Below are 13,439 nucleotides of genomic sequence, written 5' to 3'. Positions count from 1 at the left end.
CCAAGCAAAACCAAACAAAGCTACTAGCTCAACAAGGGTAGGCAAGTTATAATGTAGCTAGGAAAAATGTTTATGAAAGGGGTCAAAAAGGCAATTATATTCATGTGAATGGCTCCAAAATGCTATAACAAGTGAATGCATGCTTACCAAGAGATGACATGAAGACCATACTTGTGCGTTTTGATGTAACACACATCATAAGGAGACCTACACTCACCTAAGAGAGACCGGATATGGATGCATCGGTCAAAGAGAGGCTCTACCTTACCATCTTGTAGCTTGCCAATCGTCAAGATCAAGCCTATTTGGTTCATTCTCCATCTCCCACCTACTATGTCAAGACATCCCCATGTAGCTAATATCCCAACATGAAAGAATAAATCATTAGCAACAAGCCATTGTTAGGATAAGCAAAGAGGAAAGTAGGTTACAAGCTAGCACAAAGCAAAAATTTCTCTCAAAAAATTTCAAATTTTCTACACTACATGCAAACTATACTATATGCAAATGCAATATCTCCCCCCAAGCTAAACATCACATTGTCCTCAATGTGCCAACTATCCAAAACACCCAATCAAACCATAAAAATGGCTCAAAGCACAAAACAGGAAGGACTAGAGGTTATGTTTAATGGGATGCAAGATCTAAACTAAAATGCAAAGCAATTAAAAACATTCTCGACTTGCTAATCTCCCCCAAGCTAGCATGAATTCGGGGGGATGTAAATGTTTCTTTGTGACTTTAGCAAAGGAATGCGAAGAAACGAGGGAGAAAGGAGGAAATGAGTACCATCGGGTATGTGTGAATGATAGAAAGAAATCTACCCTTTTTTACCCGTATAGAACAAAGGCCAAGAAGTCACAGAACCATGACCCCGATCGGGGCCACCCAACCCCGATCGGGGTTGACCTCCTCTTTGGGTCTTGACTCTTTTCCGCATTTGTTTTAACTCATTCTCGTTTTTCGAAAACCACGTCCCCGAACGGGGTTCTGGCATGGGGCTGCGTGCCATATTCTCTTTTAATTCTTCTTCCTTCATTTTCACCTAAAAATCACAAAAAGAAACATTATCAAGTCAAGTATTTTATTACTAATCTACAAAAAACAATAAAATGCAGAAAATTAAAAACAAAAATAAATAAAAGCAATAAAAAGCTTGGGTTGCCTCCCAAGAAGCGCTGGTTTAACGTCTCGCACGACGTAAGAAGCTATTTGAGTCAAGTTTGTTTATTGAGCTTGCCACCAACCAAGCTCCATTGCAAAGCTATCTTTGCATTCCGCAACCATTTGAAATTCTTCAAATAAAACTTCCCTTTCTTCTTCTTGGCACTCTTAGCAATAGTGCCCTTAGCATCGTCACCTACAAAGCAAACAACACCAGGGTCAACCACGAGGTTGAGTAGGGAATACAATGAAACAACAAAATATGATATGCATGCTCCTCCGTCACCTCCACCTCCATCTCAACTCATATCTCATAACACGGAACGCCCAGCCATACCGATCCCCGGTAGACTATATATCGACCGTAGCCGATCTGCCAGCTCGCAGCTGAGGACACCAGGGCAAGTCCTGCAGAACCCGCCTGGGCCTTATCACAACATCATCATCACCACACCACGTCACTACAACATCCTCCATCTCCAATGCATATGAATGCTCAAGAAATTAATGCAACACAATATGTATATCATTGAACTGGTAAATCATAGAATCATGCGGTTCATCGAATGTTGTGATAATATACTCAATACGATCAATTCAGTCAAGCACATTCCAGGATATGAATCATAACATGGATCAACAACCACGAATCACGTCAACGTTCACAGTTTGGTGATATGAAACACAAACAAGTCAACACAATTCAACAACAACGATAATAAGTCAAGTGTATTTCCCTACCTTTTCGCAATCCAAGCACGCACAAGCAATCAGTTATGATCCTTCACATATCCATCACCTACATAACATAATTATGTATAATTACCACCTACTCAGTCAATTAATCATTCACATAACCTAGACTCATCGTAATTTAATAGGAATATCAACTTAAAGAACAAACACGACTTTTCCCGATTTTCCGCACATGGCAGGACTCTCGGTATAAAATGAATAACTAATTCCAGAAAATTCGAATTGATGCAAGGCCAATTGAATTGGAACCCCATGAGTCTTAGCTACAAATTATATCGAACATGTTTTTCTCAAATTCCAAACTTATCAAGGGTTTTCAGACTGATTTCCAAAAACTGACAGAAACCGTCGCATAAAAAGTATTGATTCATAAAACGAGTTTGACAAATGATTTCTAAGTAAAACCAACGCCTAACTCATCTAAACTCTTTAAATTAAATATATGAAAAAGAACCAGCACCAATTCAATATCTAAATTATGGTTTAGAAGTAATCTTTCAGCCTCTACTGATTCGCGGACTTTTTAGATAGACGTTCACAAATAATTTCTTCAGGAAACACTACACGGTGAAATGCTACCAATTTTCACAGGCATAAACTAGGCTTGGAATAAACATGAGTCTCTTCTTTAACTTTTTGCATCCCACGACTTTAAGACAGGTAAAACACTCAAATAACACAGACCAACGAATCTGTAAATTGCTGTAACTATTCCATTCATTTATCTCATACAATTTATAATCAAAAACCCCCAAACCAATTCTAGGGTTACGAAAATTATCCCAATACTACTATAATTATGCTAATAATTGAATAAAGAGGTAATAGGATAGTCTACTTACGAAATAGGATGAGAATAGGCTGAGAAATCGCCTCGCAATGCCTCACGCGGCTCCCTTCACACACGGCTCCCCCTTCTCTCTTTTCTCTCTTTTCTCATGGTTAAAATGAATATGGTGATAGGGAGACTAGGGTTTGGTTAGATGGGTTATACATATAGGATAGGTGCTATTAAGACGATACGGGTCTAGCCTAGTTAGATTAATTAAAACCCGAGTCACATAATTACCCGAGTCACAAATACACTACACGACCCAGCTGGTAACTCGGCCTAATATAATATCATATTAAATAACCGGGTATTAAAGTCTACCCTCCTTAAAAGAAACTTCGTCCCGAAGTTTACCCTCTCTACCAACTAACGCAAACGAATTATGAAACGCATATACAAAAGTATGTAAGGCACCCACCAAATTGAATATTAAACGCAGTATTACATTCCACCCTCCTTAAAATAATCTTCGTCCCCGAAGTTTAACCATAACAGAAACACATCATGTAACACTCCAACATAACCCACACAACGCATAACCAATATAGCCAAACTGAGAAATCACACATGAAAGTATAAAGATTTTACAATCCTACCCTCCTTAAACATGGTTACGTCCCCGTAACCTTCATTATTATAACAAAAGTCCTCAAACTACTGCTAACAACTGAAAGAGGATAAAAGATTCACAACTCACGCTCAAGTTACTAATCCCTACTAAAGACAATCAATATACAGGCTCTCTCAAGAAAGCTACAGTTACTGCTGCTACAGCACATCGCCACGGATCGGAGCAAAAGCCACGTTGAATAACTTAAGACATTTCAGTATTAATCTAAACACTCTTCATATCAATCAATACATGCAATAACATTCACAGGATCTGCTTGTCAATCTAATTTATACATTACTACTCAGGTTACAAAGATGAAGATGCCTAGGTGCTCACATATGGTTCATGTCAAATAACATCGTTTCATCAAGGTTACTACGCAAGATCACTAACGTAACATACCACGATAATCCTATCCGGCGTATTCTCGTGGCAGCATATTTTCGAAGAAATATTGGTAACATTTATTCATGTGAATAATCAAATTATGAATGGAACAATGCTTTACAAGGTTACCAGTAAAAATCATTAGTAATTATTCATTTTACTAATCATTGTAATCTCATACCTTAGAAACATAGGGAATCAATCAACATAAGAAAAGAATTAGGGTCAAAACTTAATAAATCGATTTATGAAAATTTGTAACCTAATAGGTCCTGTCTGACTTTCCTAATAACTGTACCGATTTAGGTCAAGACACAGAATCACCCATAAAATGAAGACAACCAGTTTCGCAGCACTTATCATCCTAGAAATATTTTTAATCCTCATAACAAAAGGTTTGGGATTTATTCACGAATGACGAACGCACATTGATTGGCAAATTTTACAAACTTATTGGTCGAGTCAATCAAGCGAGTAAACAGCGATATTGGAAAGTTAACATACAAGACTATCATACATAAAACTTCGTTCTTGGTGTTAAATATATTTAAACTGCACCCAACACAATGACATAAAAGATTAAATGTATTTAACTACACCAATTTCAACATACCATGTTAACACATAACTCACTTAAATCACCACATTACATTTCCCGTTTTGACATTCGTAACTAACCACAACCCACCAATTCACTACATGAACGGACAACATGACCAAATTAACCCACTAATTTGTGACTCCGTTCTAGCTTCATTTCTCCAGACTAGCAAATATCATGAAACCATACAACCAGACACTGGCTGGAAATCTCATTCTGAATTTATACTCACACGACAAAATTTAACTTCATTTTCAAAACTTTTACTTTCATACTGGACGGTGAATAGCTTTCTTAACATAAATCTTATAACAGAGCCGTCCATAGAATCCATTTAACTCAATATCAGGTAAACTTAACTCAATTACTTCAAACAATACAAGCTTAGGTGTCGACTCATATATCGTAATTTACAGGTTCATCTTATTCATTTCAGTCCTATCTTTACTAATGAACGACTATTACCTCAACATCAGGATTTTAGTTGCACTTCTTTACTCGCTTATATTCACGGCTAACACGACTACAAAGATTTAATCGAGACCTTTTAGATGGTACACATTCCCTGGTGACGTCTCATCAAAGCATACGATTCGTACCATAATGTAAAGCAAGTAACTACAAATTAACTGTGTTCAATCAAAATATTACCTCTTTATTACAGATCTATTTATCACAGGTTGCATGGTCACACAAAAGTATAAGTACCAACTCAATTACATGTTAAATTTTAAAACGATTTATCACGTCATAAGAACTAGACAAGAGTCTAACCATATAGTCAATATAAGAAGATTATTAGTTTAGATCGGAGGCACACTATAAAATTCCCAGTTAAACTCCTTACGGAACCATCGACTGTGCGTCATGATTAATTAACTTAATAATGTAGAAGTCAAACAACTGAAATTACAATTGAGTATTAATAGTTATATGATTCACAATAACAACAAAATTACTTCCATATCACACATATATTTAACATTTTAGCAACCATACCATTCAATTGTATCCATCAACTCAAGATAATTCATTTTCAAAGAAAAATAAAAGATATCGCATAAACAACTTGAACATGTACATATACCATCATATAACTTGTAAAACATTATCTATGACAAAAGATTAGTAAGGTGAACAAGTTCTCCGGTTTGCACGGTTTGAACAAATAGGCAACTCGCTGCTCAATTAAACGTAACTATAACGACTATCATTTAAACATACGCATGACATGTGAATCATCAAAGGGTTATCTCATTATAATTCGACGGTTCGAGAATATATTTCAAATATCGTAACTATATCGTAACTATATCAACTATATTTCAAATATCGTGACAATTGCAACAATCACCTTAGCATTTCATGACAATACAACTATGAACATATCCAATAAGGAACAACAACACTATTTTATTATCATATCATAAGTTTAGGTTCAACTGAAATAAATTAATGCAATGAAAGTAATAAGTATAACTATAGGCACACAGACTCACATAAAAGACATTAGAACTCAGATGACATCCTACATGTGTGAACATTTAGACATACTCATTACTACCATCCATGTGTAAACATTTAAACATAATTATTATAAATATTCATGCGAGTATATTAGAACAATCAAGTTAACATTTAACGCCACCAACTTTACCAAGATATGACAATATAGTTTTATATTTATATATATCCGACCACTATACAAATATGATGAACACACCAGAGATATTATAACATGCCAAGCATAAAATATGCAAACAACTGGACTCGTATAAAATATTTCACCCTCGATTAAGAATCAAATTAAGCTATTCAATTTCACTCATACTATCATGCCAACAATGTTATAAACTAAACTTTAGTTTTTTATCACTTGTTAATATACATAACCAATTAATATGTGTGCTACTATCATCATATAAGGACACTATAATTTCACATTAATAAGGCTCATGAAATAATCGAACAACTGTATGAAAACTCAACATAGAATTCACATTTTAAAGTTATGATTCACGTTGTAACTTCCAAAAATCACGAATAAATAACCGTTCAACGAAAACTTGAGTTATATTATTTTTTATAACATACAGAGAGTTAATAATTCGTGAGAAAAAGAATGAGGTCCAAACCTCAAGAATTCAATTTTTAAAGGATTTTACAACTCAGTTGGTCCAAACAAGTATGTGACAGCAATTGGTCCGAAACTTGGGTCAGTTTGCAAAACTTACCATTTAATATAGAGACATCAAGAATTTTCGTGACTTATCAATTTGAAAACATATGCGAATATTCTGATCGATGGAGTTGGAATTATGCAAAAATTATTAATAGAATTTAAATGAGGATTTTTACAAAATCATTGGTCAAAACATCACTGCACAAGAACTTTCTGACCACAGCCCACTAAAATATTTATTACTCCTAATCCGTATATCCTATAAGCATGAAACCAACGCCAAATGAACACTAACTCACGAGGCTATCTCTCATAAAATTTTCATCCATAGGCAATAAACAGAAAAGAAATGGCAGTAAGGTCAATTAAAGAGTAAAATCAAACAAAACGAGTTTCCGCACTAGGTCATTCTTTACTATGTTACAAGCTCTTATGAGCATGCTATGTATACTAACCCATCCCAACTTAAATCTCACACTTTGTACTTACATAAAAATCTATCCCATAGAATCCCTTCGCATCTCGATCTACTCCTGACATCTAAATCACGATTGCTATGACTAGAAACATGCAATTCAATAGTGTTTCAGATTACTATCACAATACTATACTAGCATGGCTTCGGGATCACATAACCGCATATCATTAGACATAATAGTACTATTGACGCATCATTCAACATCCATCCAGATAAATATCATCAATTCGCAATTATTTCTACGCTCACGATTACCACAATCCAACACTTCATTGATTATCAACCTGAACACGAAAATTTATTTCTCATCTCCACAACATCATATGATCACGTCATCATTCATACAAAATACTTACCGTAACGTTGTCCTGCGGCATGGTTAGAATATATGGGTCTCAAGGTATACATCAACTCGATTATATCCAAGATTTTTCCTTCTAACTACCCCATTCACTAAATTTCTCTCGGGTTACCTGGTTCAAAACTGAGAGGGCAAAAGAGCACGCATTAAGGGCGCCTTCTTAACCGCACTGTGAGCTCCTAAAAGTTTATTCCCATGGGTTCATTTTATATAGACACATCCTACGTTCATTGGGTTCATTGGTTTAGGCCTGAGGATCGTTCGCTCTGATACCACTTTGTAACACCCCGATTTATAAAGGAGCCTCTAGCAAGACATTCCCTAATAAACCGGACTGTTACCATCTCGGTTTCCCGAGGTAGTGAATAACAAATTAAACTCCAAGGCAAATTACATAATTTCTTTAACTTAACTTTTTTTTTCAAAACCTCATTTACATCAAATTACAAAGAACTAACATAAATAAAAGTGAAAGTCTTCTAAATGATGATCTAGCTACTAAGTCTTCTGATCCAGTGTCTCACGCCCATCAAGCTCCCATCCTATCTCATAAACCTGTCAAGTCTGCTCGCCAATATTTGGGTCATCACAGGTGTTCACAAATACACAGGGTCAACCACGAGGTTGAGTAGGGAATACAATGAAACAACAAAATATGATATGCATGCTCCTCCGTCACCTCCACCTCCATCTCAACTCATATCTCATAACCCGAACGCCCACCATACCGATCCCCCTAGACTATATATCGACCGTAGCCGATCTGCCAGCTCGCAGCTGAGGACACCAGGGCAAGTCCTGCAGAACCCGCCTGGGCCTTATCACAACATCATCATCACCACACCACGTCACTACAACATCCTCCATCTCCAATGCATATGAATGCTCAAGAAATTAATGCAACACAATATGTATATCATTGAACTGGTAAATCATAGAATCATGCTTGGTTCCGAATGTTGTGATAATATACTCAATACGATCAATTCAGTCAAGCACATTCCAGGATATGAATCATAACATGGATCAACAACCACGAATCACGTCAACGTTCACAGTTTGGTGATATGAAACACAAACAAGTCAACACAATTCAACAACAACGATAATAAGTCAAGTGTATTTCCCTACCTTTTCGCAATCCAAGCACGCACAAGCAATCAGTTATGATCCTTCACATATCCATCACCTACATAACATAATTATGTATAATTACCACCTACTCAGTCAATTAATCATTCACATAACCTAGACTCATCGTAATTTAATAGGAATATCAACTTAAAGAACAAACACGACTTTTCCTGATTTTCCTGCACATGGCAGACTCGGTATAAAATGAATAACTAATTCCAGAAAATTCGAATTGATGCAAGGCCAATTGAATTGGAACCCCATGAGTCTTAGCTACAAATTATATCGAACATGTTTTTCTCAAATTCCAAACTTATCAAGGGTTTTCAGACTGATTTCCAAAAACTGACAGAAACCGTCGCATAAAAAGTATTGATTCATAAAACGAGTTTGACAAATGATTTCTAAGTAAAACCAACGCCTAACTCATCTAAACTCTTTAAATTAAATATATGAAAAAGAACCAGCACCAATTCAATATCTAAATTATGGTTTAGAAGTAATCTTTCAGCCTCTACTGATTCGCGGACTTTTTAGATAGACGTTCACAAATAATTTCTTCAGGAAACACTACACGGTGAAATGCTACCAATTTTCACAGGCATAAACTAGACTTGGAATAAACATGAGTCTCTTCTTTAACTTTTTGCATCCCACGACTTTAAGACAGGTAAAACACTCAAATAACACAGACCAACGAATCTGTAAATTGCTGTAACTATTCCATTCATTTATCTCATACAATTTATAATCAAAAAACCCCAAACCAATTCTAGGGTTACGAAAATTATCCCAATACTACTATAATTATGCTAATAATTGAATAAAGAGGTAATAGGATAGTCTACTTACGAAATAGGATGAGAATAGGCTGAGAAATCGCCTCGCAATGCCTCACGCGGCTCCCTTCACACACGGCTCCCTCTTCTCTCTTTTCTCTCTTTTCTCATGGTTAAAATGAATATGGTGATAGGGAGACTAGGGTTTGGTTAGATGGGTTATACATATAGGATAGGTGCTATTAAGACGATACGGGTCTAGCCTAGTTAGATTAATTAAAACCCGAGTCACATAATTACCCGAGTCACAAATACACTACACGACCCAGCTGGTAACTCGGCCTAATATAATATCATATTAAATAACCGGGTATTACACTTACACTAGCACCTAGGTCGCAAAGGGCCTTATCAATGGTATATTTGCCTATAGTGCAAGGAATAGAATAGCTACCGGGGTCCTTAAGTTTCGGGGGAGACATATTTTGTAAGAGTGCACTACACTCTTCGGTGAAAGCAATGGTCTCAACCTCATTGAAGGATCGCTTCTTTGAGAGAATTTCCTTCATAAACTTTGCATAAGAAGGGACTTGGGTAATCAATTCCATAAATGGGATGGTGACTTGCAAATTCTTACAAACATCCAAAAATTTAGCAAACTTACCTTCCTCCTTGTGCTTTGCTAGACGATGGGGAAATGGTACTTGAACAACTTCCTTGGGAGGAGCATCCTCCACATCTTTCTCATTCTCATTGGGAATACTCACCTTTGTTGGAACGGCATCACTCACCTTAGCATTAGGAGAGACTTATTCAACAATTACCTCATCACTTTCTTTGGGCATAGGAGACTCAACATTCTTGGCATCAAGCTTGCTCTTCCTCTTTAGCATCAACAACCGGTGAGGAAATGGCACACGATCTTTAACAATAGGCTCTTCACTAGCCTTCCTTTTGTCATTTCCCCCAAGCTTAGCCTTTTTAACAACCATCTCTTCATCCAAAGTCATGGATGGCCCATCATAGCTTGAACCACTTCTCAATGAAATAGAATTAACGGTTTCATGTGGTTGCTCACCTTGGGGAGGTAGTTGACCATTCTTCCTTTGAGAGCTAGAAGCGGCTAATTGAGCCACTTGTTGTTCCAACATCTTGACCGCGGCACTATGAGCTTGATCATTTTTTTGAATTTGAGCCAACAATTCCCTTTGCATTTGGATTATCATGCCCTCTAGCTTACCAACTCCTTGATTGTTTTGTTGGCCATTTTGTGGTGGATTTTGTTGGTAGTTGTTTTGTGGGGGCCTTTGTTGATTTTGATAACCCGGTGGAGGGACATACTTTTGTTGTTGAGGAACATAGGCATTTTGTTGTGGTGGGGGTTGAGGGTTAAGCACATTGTTGCTATTGTAAGACAAGTTCGGGTGAAATTTTGTATTTGGGTTATAAGTGTTGGAAAATGTACCCGGTGGATATAAACTTTGTCTTAAAGCTTGAAAAGCATTTACCTCTTCAATGGGGGCTCGGCAATGAGCGGCATAATGACCCGCACCTCCACAACCGTCACAAACAATGATTTGGCTTGTTGAAGATACAACATTGAGTTGTTGGATGGAATCTTTAGCATCTCTTTCCGCCAATTGTTGTTGAAGCAAGGCAATTTGAGCTAACAAGACAGAGTTGTTAGAGGATTCTTCTTTACCTTTAGATGGCACAACTCGGGAATTGACATATTGGGCATCATGGACCGCCATAGATTCGATCGTGGCATGAGCAAGGTCGGTGTCAATTTGATCAAATCGCCCATTGTTGGCGGAATCAAGAATCCTTCGGGACTCGGCACAACATCCATTGTAGAATGTTATTGCAAGAAACCAATCATCTAGCCCATGGTGTGGGCATTGTCTTTGAAGCTCTTTGTACCTCTCCCAAGCCTCATATAAGCTCTCAAGAGCTTGTTGACGGAATCCGGTGATTTGGCTCCTCAAAGTTTGAGTTTTCTCCGGTGGAAAAAACTTTTGGTAAAAAGCAAGAGCCAATGTCTCCCAATTGGTGATTCCCATGGCGGTGCGGTCAAGGCTATTGATCCAAAGCTTAGCCTTGTCCTTCAAAGAGAAAGGGAAAAGTATTTCCCTTATTTGGGCTTGGGTGACGCCCGTTTGACGGATCATGGAGCAATAGTCACAAAAGTTTTGCACATGCAAATTGGGATCCTCCAAAGGACTTCCTCCAAATTGCTTTCTCTCCACAAGGCTAATGAAAGCCGGTTTGATCTCGAAGTCCGGCGCGGTGATTTGAGTGGTTGTGATTCCGGCCGGAAGCATGGCCGCGGTGGGCTTTGAATGATCGGAAAGTTTTACCATCTTTTTGATAGTAGATGGTGATGGTGGTGGAGATGATGAATTTGAAACCTCCTCTTCTTCAAGAACCTCTAGATCGTCTAAGTAAGACTTTCTAGCACTTTCAACTTGTACGGGTGAGGTGGCTTCTTTCACTTCCCTCCAAAAACGTCGTCTTCTCCTAAATGTTTTCTCGGGATCGGAATCCGGTGAAAGCAATTCTCCACTTCGAGAGGACCTGGGCATAAGACAACAATTTCTAGAGAAGTGATAAGTAACGGTCTTAAGGAACAAGTGTTCCCCAAGACAAAGGAAAACAAGATAAAAATCGACAATTCAAAAAGCAATAAAACCGTTTCCCCGGCAACGGCGCCAAAATTTGATAGGCTTATCGCGTACCTATGCAAAGATAAATTCCCTAAACAACAAGTTAATGTAGCAATAGGGGTCGAACACAAGGAAACGGGAATTACTTCGTGAATTGCTATGGGTAGATTTTTATCAAGGTCGATTACGATTTGGTTTGGTTTGGTTGTTTGATGAATGATAATAATAATGATGTAAAATTATATAATAAAAGAGAGTCTAAGGGGTTCGGGTCACACATGCAAAGATAAACATATGATCATGATAAACTTGGTACTAACAACATTGTCAATTGCTTAGGCTTAAAGATACCCATCTTACGATATTAGCATCAACCATAGACCGGGTCCTAGAGAAACTCTCGTCCATGACTAGGTCGTCCTACTATGCATGCTTAGTCTAATTCAATTCCGTGCCTCTCGACTTATAGAACGAATAAACTAACTTAATCAATTGAATAAGGCCCTAAACAAAGATTAAACATTGTGGCACAAGCATGTGATAGAAGCAATATGAACAATATTATTGTTAATTTATTTTATCATGTTACATATTTGATTATTGCATGGCTCCCCTAGCCCTTAGACCAAGAGAATTAGCTACTCATACTAAAATGTAAGTTGCAAACTAAATTATAAGAAATGCTAAACATGGTTGTATGATTTATATGGATTTGATAGTATAACATGTAAAAGGAATATTGCTAATGTAAAATGAAGTACTTAATTGTAAACTATGTGGTAACTAGATTAGTAATGTAAATTGCAAACTAGAAATAAGAATACCTTAATAGAGAATAACTTGTATAGAAGAACAAATTGTAACCAAATGCTTGAATGTATAAAATAACCAAATGTTTAAGAACCAAATGCTTAACAATATTGAAAACAAAATATGAAAACTAATGAGAGAATTATAAAGCTTGAGGCTATTCTAAGATGGAAATGGGACGTGAAATTGGATGCCTAAGACCTCGGAACACCTCTCCTATTTATAGGAGAGGAGAGCATAACGTAAAAGCCAAGATGACTATGGCCCCGATCGGGGTTGCATGGCCCCGATCGGGGTCGTGTGTCTCCGTGTTATTTCTCTTAATTCCTCTCTTAATTGCAAATGGTATCCAATGTTGGTGATTAATTGTGCGATTAATCACCCGGTTAAGACCTTAATTCTTGGCATCCTAGGTAGCTTGGAATCCTATCTTTTCCACCTTGACTTGGACTTTGAAGTTGGGCTTGACTTTGATTGTTGGCAACATTTGCAATTCTCACTTCAATCCAACAAATCTTCATGCAAACACCCATCCAAACACTCCCATGCTAGTCCAATGTTAGGCCTTGTTTAGCTTAGTGAACTTGGTGAATAAAATGGTAGGAAAAAGCCTCTAAATGCTTAGATTCCTACAAAACCGTAACAAACACAACAATACACCTAGAACACAAGATTA

The 13,439-nt window shown here is 37.2% G+C and overlaps 1 non-coding gene across 1 annotated transcript; it reads left to right on the top strand.

Annotated features, from left to right (window-relative positions):
• The first annotated feature begins 11,171 nt into the window (after positions 1-11,171).
• Positions 11,172-11,278, top strand: LOC141635158 (small nucleolar RNA R71). The gene has a single exon (XR_012539862.1). It is a non-coding gene; the product is annotated as a small nucleolar RNA R71 (small nucleolar RNA).
• Positions 11,279-13,439: the final 2,161 nt, after the last annotated feature.

Source organism: Silene latifolia, chromosome Y (assembly GCF_048544455.1).
Source record: "Silene latifolia isolate original U9 population chromosome Y, ASM4854445v1, whole genome shotgun sequence".
In the NCBI taxonomy this organism is placed as follows: domain Eukaryota; kingdom Viridiplantae; phylum Streptophyta; class Magnoliopsida; order Caryophyllales; family Caryophyllaceae; genus Silene; species Silene latifolia.
Note: the sequence above shows the minus strand (reverse complement) of the source record. Positions and strands in the feature narration are given on the sequence as shown.